Raw genomic sequence first — 11346 nt, 5'->3', positions numbered from 1 at the left:
CCCCCCGCTTCATGAATCACTGAACCGTATTCTAATCTAATCAACTCACCTGCCAATCTCACAGATTCACAGCCTGCAGACATCCAGTACATTACTACACATCCACTGTACACTACATTACACAATCATACAAATCGCATTACTACATTAGAACTCACAGTTTATCACTTTACTGCACTTTTCACTGAGGAAACCACACAGCACTGATCCTCTGCAGCTACAAACACTTACACCGCAGCAGAACAAAGACTGCACTGATTGCATTAGGTGTATTGATTTATATGGGTCTTACTATCTTAAATGCAAATAAATGGCTTATACCTTATAACGTTTCTGCACCTTCTCCAACACAGACTCGTACATTATATCACCTGTACTATGACTAAGAACATCGTGCTGCTAATGTGTAAAATATGGGTCTGCTATGGGTATTCAATAAAATCGGAGCATTTATAGGCAGTGAGCAATATAGAGCGTGTGTATGAGCGTGTATGAGTGTGTGCGTGTGTGAGAGAGAGAGAGAGAGAGAGAGAGAGAGAGAGAACAGCAGAAGGGCAAAAGAAGGATGTGTGTTAAGAGCCCAGTCGTCTACATCAAGTAAAGCAGCAGTGAAATTTTAACTGCCCCCCTGCAGAGAAACAGCGTTCTATTTTACTCAACGACTGCTCGTAAATCCCCCACTCTCGTTCACTCGCCCTCCGTTTCTCTCGCTCTTTCTCTCTTTTCTCACATCAGTTTTTCTCTCTCTTGGCAGGGTTTAATAAAACAGCTCTAATAACTTGGCTTATGTCTGACTTCAAGGGTGATCTACAGTATACTGAACAGTTCTCCCACTCTCTTTATATACTATGTACACATATACACTCTTCCTCTCAGACACTCTTGATCTCTATTCATCTTTTTTATTATTAAACATATTAACACAGTCACTGAGATTTATTTTGGTTGTGAAATTTCCTCACCACTAAATATTCCACAGTCAACTGTCAGTGAAATGATATAAGCAGAAGTGAACTGAACCAACTTTCTCTGTCCACATAAAATAACAGAGCAGGGTCAGCAGATGCTAAGGAGCTTCTGATCTTCCTGTGTTCATCTCTGCAGACGGGGCTTTCAGATCAGCTCAAGAACAGTCATGTGTGGAGAGCTTCATGGAATGGGTTTGCATGGCTGAGCAGCTCCATCCAAGCTCTACTTCACCAAATTCAAGGCAGGTGAGTGGATACTTTTAGCAATATAATGTATGAGTGATTGGGTGGGTGGGTGCAGGCTCTGCACTAAGTATGTACCTAATATTTAACAACTAAATTTAGCACACAGCCCGAAAATGGTAAAAAAAAAAAAAAAAGAACCATTTTCGATATTCAGATAAATATGTGAAAAAACGGAATAATCATAAGTCATATTGCAGTGTTTCTGGATTTTAAATATAGTATTTGTTTAGCAGCAGACTCTATAGACTCTATATCACTATAGCATCTATTTAAGCATCTAAATAACTATAGCATCTATTTGTTTCTCTGTTTTTCACTCACGTGACTTAGGTGGCACAGTTGCACTGTTTAAGTACATGTTTGATAAGAATTGCACTACTGAGCTAAATGTGTAAATAGAATAACACTGCTTATGTAATAAATTCATAATTAGAATAGCACAACATTATAATTTAATAATTTTTTAAAGAAATACATTAAAGCTATCAAATTGATAAAAAAAATAACTTCAAAATGTTTGCCTTAACCAAATGTTTAATTTTGTTTGGATTGGAACAAAAAATATTCCTGTGCATATTGGGACAGGGCCCGTGGGGATGGGGGCTTGGCCACGGTGACCTGATGCATAGACATAGAGAGTAAATTAACTCAAAACTTATCTTTTTTTTGGAATAAAGCCCTCTACCAACAACCAAAACAAACTTAAATAAACATATCAACAGCCCAGTGAGGCTAGTATTTTTGGCTCCATTTTGCCTCAGCCTTCCTCTCACTGGCAGCATCTCTCTCAATTTAGGGCTAAGGTGGGTTTTTTATGGCGGTGTCCCCGCCTCCTCATCTGCATCAGTGGTACTATAGTACCACCGACCAGTAAAAAAGTGGGTGGAACAATGAGTGAGTGAATAAATGAATGTCATTAGATGCTGCTTGTAAAGCTCAGTATCTGTGTTTATGGTATAAAATCAATAAAACTGTTCCATCATTTTATTTTCTTTCTCTCTCTCTCCCTCTCTCTCTCTCTCTCTCTCTCTCTCTCTCTCTGCAGTGACGGTGAAGATTGATGCATGAACTGATTAGCAGACATCAGTAAGGATTTGTGGGAATTGTCTGTAAGACGTCCCTGAACTGAGCTCTGGAGATGTTGACATGCTGTTTTATCAGCTGCTGCTCTGACTCCCCAAACCCTCCTCTTCATTCCATCCTCAGTGACTGTGATCTCTATGGCAACATCAGGCCATTATCCAGGCTTGTGTGTGTCACACTGAATTGTAATGTTCTCATCTGCTACTTCAGTCGTGGCAGGACTATGAGAGGAATGATAATAAGAGATTAAGCTGGAGCGTGTGTGTAGGCTCTCTCACACACACACACCTCAGAAAAGTAACAGTAAATGTAATCATATGGTAGTAAGTCAGCTAATGACAGCTTTGGTTGGTAATAACATATGAGCATGTATGTGTTTGTGTTAGGAAGGGGATTGGTGTGTATTATCACCTTTGTGTTGTCTTTCTAGGAACGTGTTCATTAAAAATGCATCCTCTATTAATACACAGATATCTTTGTTAATACTGTGGGAAAATGTGACATGTTTTCAGCTACCATAGAGCAGAATGTATTTGTATGCTGAAGAGAAAGAGAAAAAATGGACAGAGAGAGACATATTCTCTGACTGTTAAAGCTCTTACCATTACCTTTGGAAGGGAAGCTGAAAAGCCTATTGCTCATTTCCTCATTAAGTCAACACTCGTAGCCAGAATCGATCTCAGTCAACATGTCAACAAACAGAGCCGTGATAGACCTGAAAATCTGCCTCAATCCTCCTCTATGCTCTAATCTATAGTGTGAAATCCCAACTAAGCTAAACATAGACACACACACACACACACGCAAGGAGACATAAAAGCCCCTCATATGCCCTATTAAATGTGTAATTTTTGGCAGAGTTTAGCTGTGTTCAAATTGCAATGCTGCTTCAAATTGCAATCTCTGTATATGAACCACACAAGAACACACAGCATGTTTAATAACCTCCAATAAGCACTATCAGCACTTTTCACTTTCTTCACAAGAGGAAACAGAATGTTCTACCCAGTCTAAAATCCAAAATCTTAATAGTTTGCAAAAAAGAGACTTTAACAAGGAACACCAGGCAAGGCAGGGTAACTGTTTGTCAGTGTGGGGTGATGAAAGGCTGATGAACCAGAGATCGGAGATAAAACGGAGATTGCCAGTTTGAATCCTTTTCATGTAGCTTGCCATCAGCTGCAGGAGCCCTGGAAGAGCACGATTGGCCTTGCTCTCTCTATGCGTGGGTAGATGGCACTCTCTCCCCACATCACTCCAAAGGGTGATGTTAATCAGCACAAGGCGTCTGTGAGCTGATGTATCAGAACCGAGTCGCTGAGCTTTCCTCCGAGCTCGCTGTGAGGCTACTCAGCAATACTGCATCAGCAGCAGTTCAAAAAGAGGCGGTGGCTGACTTTACATGCACTAGTCTTTACCCTCCTGGTGTTGGGGCATCACTAGTGATAGGGGGAGTTTGGGGAGAAAATAGGGAATAAATAGAAATAAAGAAAAAAAAAACAGCAGTCACATGTGTCAGCTGGTGGGAAAGGCCCCCTTGCTGTGGAGATGTGCGCTTGCGCAGTAGCCATAACAAGCCAAAAAATCATGTTTTTGGTGCAGTTTTGAGAAAACGTTAAAAACTGTTCAAGAGGTTTTTGACAGATGTTATCAGTGATAAAAAATATGTTGTTCAAAAAGCAATTATCAAATGCCACAAAACAGAATTTAACTGAATTAGATTGGAATAAAAAATACTTTTTGGAGTTTTTTGGACGGACCCATTCAAACAGATGAACAGGAGTCCGGCCTTGTAATGAGTGGATAGAACTGACGGATGGCTTTGTCAAGATGGCTGCCATTTGAACTGACTTTGCCTCCTCTTACTTACTCCCAATGCAAGTAGCGATATCCTTTTGGAAGTTGATGAGTGTAAGAAAATATCTGTATATTAAAATAATATTAAAATTTTGCTTTGCAATTCTGTATCAATGTTTTAAAAACACTATATTGAGTTTAAATTATGAGTTTACACATTAGAATTGGTCTCAGACAGTGGTTCATTTAGTGTTTTGTTTAAAACCCGGCCATTAGAGGGCAGTGTTGCACTCTGTTGTTTAGATTCCACTGTTTTAATTGCATAAAAAATGATTTGTTATACTATTTGTTATACTAATTTGCTTACATTTGCTTGCTTTCCTTTCTAAGCTTTAAGCTGAATCATGATACATATTGTATCATTGTATGTTATTGCCAATACATATCCTTACTGAAAAGAAGGAAGAAGAAATGTGAGGAAGAGGAGAAAAACCAGGACAGTGATGAGTGCAGCAGATCATGGCTGACTGACTACATTTAGAGTAAGTTTTTGTTTGTTTGTGTGAATTATATGTTTGAGGAGATGTACAATAAATACTGAATAGCTTAGCATATTCATTTATTGTTTTATATTTAACTTCATCTTCAATCTTCATCTAATCCATTTCTCTTTTTCTCTCTCTCCCACTACTGTTCTAAAACCAGCAAGGTGACAAATGGATCACAGAGGAGTGACTGGGCGAGAGTCCATCTATCTGGATCAGATACATATTTAAAGGCCCATTCCTATAAATTATTGATGCAAAGCTATTGTGCATGACCTTAGACACACACACAGTATATGGATGAGCAGTGGCCAGTGTAAATAATTAAGGGACTACATATTAGTGTGTGTGTGTGTGTGTGTGTGCGCACATAGGGGGGCAGAGACTCTGTAGAAGAACTGTGGAGAGATTTATGGCTGAGTGAGAGGCTTTCTGACCCACAGGCATCAGTGGGCTTCATGGCGCAGGCTAATAACTAATCTCAGCTTAGTGAGAAGCCTGCCTTCACTGTCATTATTCAGTTTCAGACCACCCCCTACACACCCCCCACCACTCAGACACACACACACAAACGCTAACCTCCCACTCTCAATGCCCCTGCTTTATTTCAGAAACACACATATATTTTAATTGTTTTAAAGAACTTTAATCACATGGATTCCACAAGATGTTGAGATCTTGATCCATGCTGAGAAGCCTGCATCATGCAATTCCTGCAGATATTTTAACAAAACCAGTTTTATGCTGTAGAGATGTGCGCAGGCGCAGGAGCCATAACAAGCCAAAAAATCCCGTTCAAGAGGTTTTTGTCATATTTGATCAGTGATGTAAAATATGTTGTTCAAATATGAACTATCAAAATGCCACAAAAAATCTGAACAGAATTCGAGGGAATTAGATTAGAATTAAATAAAAAATATATATATGCATTTGTCCTGCTTTGTCCTGAATTTAAATGAATTAAACTGCAGTAGAAAAAACTGAAATCAACTTTTGGTTGGAATGTTCTTGCAGCAATTCCTGCAGATTTTTGCCAAAACCTTTTTTTTTTTTTTTTTTTTGCTTGCTGCAAATCTCCCATTCTACCATTCTGCCATTATTCTCACAGTCAGCTTACTGAGGTAGAATCTGGAATGGTTCTCCAAGTGTTTTAAAGGAGTTCCTAGAGGTCCTGAGCTCTTTTTAACTGCTTTTCTATTATTTAAAATAGGCCCACTACTATGCAAGAAATGCATTTAGTGCATTAAGATCTATTCAATTTACTATTCTGTAAACAGAATGTTCTATTCTTAACTATAAACCATCCAAAAGGAAAAGTAGTTTGGTGTTTCTTACCATGAAACCTTAATGTAAAATAAAAAAATCAACACTATTCAGAATCCAGTTGGTTTATATTCTTCCTACTAGGGCGCTCTGATCTACCAACACAGTCAGTTTCCTCCACACACACTCACACACACACACATTGTTATGCACAGTCACCTCACTCTCCCAGGCATGCAATAAATCAAAGGTAGCTGTGTTAGCTGTGGGGAGTGTACCGTCACAGAGGTGGCTTTATTATAATAGACTAATCACATCAGTCTCTCTACTAGCCACAGTGCTTTCTCTGTGTGATTTACACACACAAACGCACACACACACACACACACATACACTCTACCTGCACAGGTGAGGCCAAACTATGGCAAAGAGAGGGATATTAGAGGACTTGAAATAGAGTAGAAGTGAATGATGCTAAGAGTTGAGTAATGGCTTGTTGAAGGAGTGAGTGGAGAGGTGAGATCTCTGTAATGACTCTGCCGAGTGTTTGGATAGAACACACACACACACACACACTCAAAGAGTCAGTGCACTGGAAGAGAAACATTACAGTTTTATAAGCTCTAAGTTCCAAATCTCAGGCAGTAGCCAAGGTGGACTGCGTTTCTTGGACGCTATCTCATTAAATACTTTTCCAAAGTGGAGGACCCTTCACATACACCCGAGAAGTGCAGTCTAGGTCGCAACTGATGTATCTTTCGCCACCCTCAGTTACTCACAATTTACTGCACATGTACAAAATGAAGGGAAAAAGGCTTCATCCTAGATGGGGTGCATTTTTTTGGATTCTACATCATTATAGGCTGTTCCAAACGGACAGAGTCCTTCATATACAGCTGAGGAATGCACCTGATGTTAAGAGTGATTTGAGAAAGGGACGCAACTGATGTATCCTTCACAGACGGCCCTTGGTTGCTCACAATTTACTGTGCAATGCAAAGTATAATAATCCCATAAGGAAGGCCTCTAGTGCCACTATAGATCGCTACAGCCCAACACTACAGTATATCTATCAGTTCATTAGCTGAGTGACAGGTGGACTTCACCACACAGCCAGCTAATGTTCATCTTAAGTGGAGGCAATAAAATGAGCAAATTAAGTTGAGTCTTTTATGCCTGACAGATGCTTGAGGGCCTATATACAAACTATGCTGCACCTTGGTGTCAAGCTGAGGAGCATACTTTCTTCCAGGTTGCTCATTAACCTCCAGGTCTCGCAGACATTAAGGTTACAGCCTCGGTTTGACAGAGGTTGAGGACCCTGCCCTTGCGGCTGATTTATTCAGCAGCATGTAACGGCAAGCCCAAACACACAACATAACAAGACCTGCATAATAATGCCTCGTTTGGGTTCTGTGCTTAAATATTAGGAGAAATGCTGTGTGGAAGCTTCTGTAAACACCCGAAACTGAGTTCTTGTTAGTTAGGGAGCTTCGAGAATAGCTGAAATTGTAAAAAAGATACACTATAGGCTTTTGTTTCAATAGCAAACATAGCAATATTAATGCATTTAACATAATGTTCAAATGATGTTTAAATGAAGAGGCATTATATTGGGATACACATTAAAAAGGATTTGTGTTTACTATTGTAAAACCTGTTGGTTAGGACACAATCATTACCATTATTGTTTATTGCTACTGCAGCAATTACATAGGGGAGACCGGGTATGGTTGTAACATGGGGAGAGTTGTAACACCACCAGTTCCAACAATCAGGGATGAGATAGGAGTCAAATGATCATTCCAGTGTTTACCTATTTCCTCCCCGATCCCACATGGTGGCTGTCAAAGCTGGAAAGTGGCACATGCAAATTCTATACAGAAAACAATGATTTTGAGGTAAGAAAGAAACATTTTAACCAAGACTCTATTTTGTTTAGTACTTATACTATTGCAGATACAACCATGTGAATCATATTACATTAAATTGTAGTTTTTCAGTCAAAATGTGATGCATTTTCCCCCTGCTAATTTCAAACCCTTGTGCTAATATAGCTAGCTAAACAATGGCTGACCGGGGTGATCAGAAAGTTTGCATATCAACTGGCAGTAGTATATATGATTAAACACACATAAATATGGGATAAGAAGCAGATGGCAGGGCCTGACTGGTTCACGATACCCCAGCCATATTTCATGAGTTGGCCTCTGGTTTTGTTTATTTTGTCTAATTGTTACAACTTACCCCAGCATGTGTTACAACCCTGGTAGTGGGGTAGGTTGTAACAAAGGAACACCATGTATTTGACATCAACTCACGAGGGCTATGCTAATCACAGAGAGATTTGAATTGGGGCCGTTCATAGAAAACATGTGTGTGTAGTTTATATAAAGGTTTATCCTGGTAGGTCCCAGGATAGCTTCTCCTGGTTAGCCAAGTTAGCTGCTGCTGCTAAGAGCTACTGAGAACATGGAGATATTGATATTGATAACTGCTTAAACTACAGAGAGAGAGAGAGAAGGGGCGCTGAGAGAAAAGGGGGGGGGGGGGGGGGGGCACATGCCATGTATTCTGCGTGCGTTTATACGAACCGGACCGTGACCGTAAAGAATACATGTACCGTTACACTCCTAGTCCTTATACATCCACATATGTCTAATATATTCAGATAAATAGCCACAGCTGCAGTTAAAACATTAGCTGGCTTTTCCTTCTGCTGACCACAAAGCCTGCTGTGGAGAAAACACCACTAAAACAAACACAGCTGTCAAATCTACTGTCATACTGAACGAATATAAAGCCTACCTACAACCTACATAAAAGGAACAGAATTGATTTTCATTTTGTTGTAACCAGGTTAAAAACATTATGCTTGGTTTGGAACACAAGAGTGTGAACGAGCAAAAAGATTGATTTTTTCATTTCACCTCTGAGATCTGCTACACTGCATTTGTGTCGCGCGCGCGCGCGTGTGTGTGTGTGTGTGTGTGTGAGAGGAAGAAAGCAAGGGAAAATTTGTGGCTCTAGTAATTTTACCCACTTTCTTAAAAAACATTTTACTTCAGGATCAATTTCACCCACATCTAACTGCAGCACACTAATGCCAGTGTTGCTTTAGTGCTATTAAGCTGAAATTATTTTACACTGAAGGTTGTTTTCTTGTCAGAATACTGTAAAATGCAACAAAAAGTCAAATCAAATATTATACAATATTTTTTAGTCTTGACATAAAAATGAACTGGTTATTTTGTATATTAATGGAATGTAAGTGTGGTATATTATGTATAAACTATCAATGTTTTAAATGGTATTCAAATTATGTTAAGTATTACTTATATAAAAAAAAAACAGTTGACACAGATTTAAGAAACAAATGTTTTTTTTTAAACCGAGCCACTCAACTTACCAATTTAGAAAAAAGTGTAAAAATACCAAGATTAGGATTAAATATTTCAATTTGTAATTCTAAAACAAATTCTTTAAATATATAAATATAATTTATATAATGTACAGCTCTGGAAAAACATAAGAAACCACTTAAAAATTATGAGTTTCTTTAATTTAAAAATTTTAAATTAAATTATATAATCAAGCTGAACTGCTTGAATTTTTGCAACAGGAGTGGCAGAAGGTTATCCAAAAGCAGTGTGTAAGACTGGTGGAGGAGAACATGCCAAGATGCATGAAAACTGTGATTAAAAAAACAAGGTTATTTCACCAAATATTGATTTCTGATCTCTTAAAACTTTATGAATATGAAGTTGTGGAAGTACCCCAGAGCAATTTATTACTATTACTACTTTATTCCTATTTAACTCGTTAGTCTTTAGATTTTAATTTTCCTAAATTTCTCTCTTGTAGAGGTCAGTTTTCAATAAGAATGATAGATTGATTTTTAATTATTTGGCAAATAGAAATTGAAAAGACCATTTGTTAAATGTGTTAGAACTTGTTTTTGTGTTTAGATGATGGAATTTGATATTCTTTTGTTTTGTAAGAAAAATGCTTTATATAAGCCCATATCAGATTTTTGCCTCGCCTGCAATGTATGGTTTATGTTATATTGATTGAATTTGATATTCTTTTGTTAAATTATGTTTGTTATAAAATTGTTTGTACAATATTACAGTAGAGCATTTTGTACATTATTAATGTAGAGGCTTTATATAACCACATATTAGGGTTTGGCCTCTGCCTGTACTGTATGTTATGCTATTTTTGTTTGCTTTTTGTGAGTTTTTTTTGTTTCAATTTTAATTTAAAATAATTATAATTTCTCTTATTCTATCTTGTTGGCTGCAGTGATGCCAATTCTTATTCCAGTGTTCTGACTCGAGGTGGTTTGATTGACTGTTAAACATTAATTCCAATAGACAACAAACATCCACATCTGGTCTTATGTGCCTCAAAACATAGAGTATAGAAGACTCATGCTGTTCATAATAATGGTGGCACAGGGTCTGAAAGGGTTATTAAAGTTTATATGCAGTCATAAATGCAGAACACTGGTTTCTCCTGAAGACGCTAACACCCTTTATGTTTTGGAGCGTTGTGATCTGGCAGGCTAACATTAGCATTTATCAGTATTACCACCCCACTGCTCAGAGCAGCTTTAATGTGTTTTATTCCCTCAGCATAACTATAAAATCTGATGCTGGGCACACACACAAGATTTACTGTGGCCATAAAGCTCTTTGTTTATTTGCAGCGTGGCACATCGAGACAGAAAACGTGTGGGGTCTCGGGTCTGTGATGACTCAGATTATGAGCAGTAGGGCTGTGAAAAGCAGCACTAAATTACCCTGATGGCTACATGTGTGTGTGAAGTAACTCTATCAAAGTCTGAAAGTTTCAATAAAAACACTGTTCAGAGTGTAAGCAACACACCAACTGCAGCGAAACACATTACTCACTCACACCTCTGACACTAATGACACTCAAGGGGTGCAGTAGGAGCTCTCAGCAAAAAACAGCAGCAAAAAACTTTTACATTTTCATCTATTAGGAAAGCGTAGAGGGGTACTTGAGGGTATTATGGCAATTAAGTTAAATTAGCTGAATCTCATTTTGTTAAGAAATCATTTCCGTAACTTCTATCCTCCTTGTATTGATTCACATTGAAGTGTTTTTCACCACTGCATTATTTGCTCGCTTCTTTTTTCCAACCCCAGCATACTAATGCTAACACTATATCACACTTTAAAAACATCACAAATAAAGGATATCACAGAAGAACCACTTTTTTCAGTTTTCTTAAAAACCTTTGTGTTAAACAACAAGACTGAGAAACAGCTTCATTCCAGAAGCTGTAAGACTCCTAAACTCCACCTAGCCAACACACTGCACTGACACTGTCAAGAACAATTAGACAGTTTAAACAATGACACTTTACAAACTCACACTGAGACACTTGATCATGTTACTGCTATTCATTCCTGCTC

Source organism: Astyanax mexicanus, chromosome 7 (assembly GCF_023375975.1).
Source record: "Astyanax mexicanus isolate ESR-SI-001 chromosome 7, AstMex3_surface, whole genome shotgun sequence".
Classification (NCBI taxonomy): Eukaryota; Metazoa; Chordata; class Actinopteri; order Characiformes; family Acestrorhamphidae; genus Astyanax; species Astyanax mexicanus.
Note: the sequence above shows the minus strand (reverse complement) of the source record.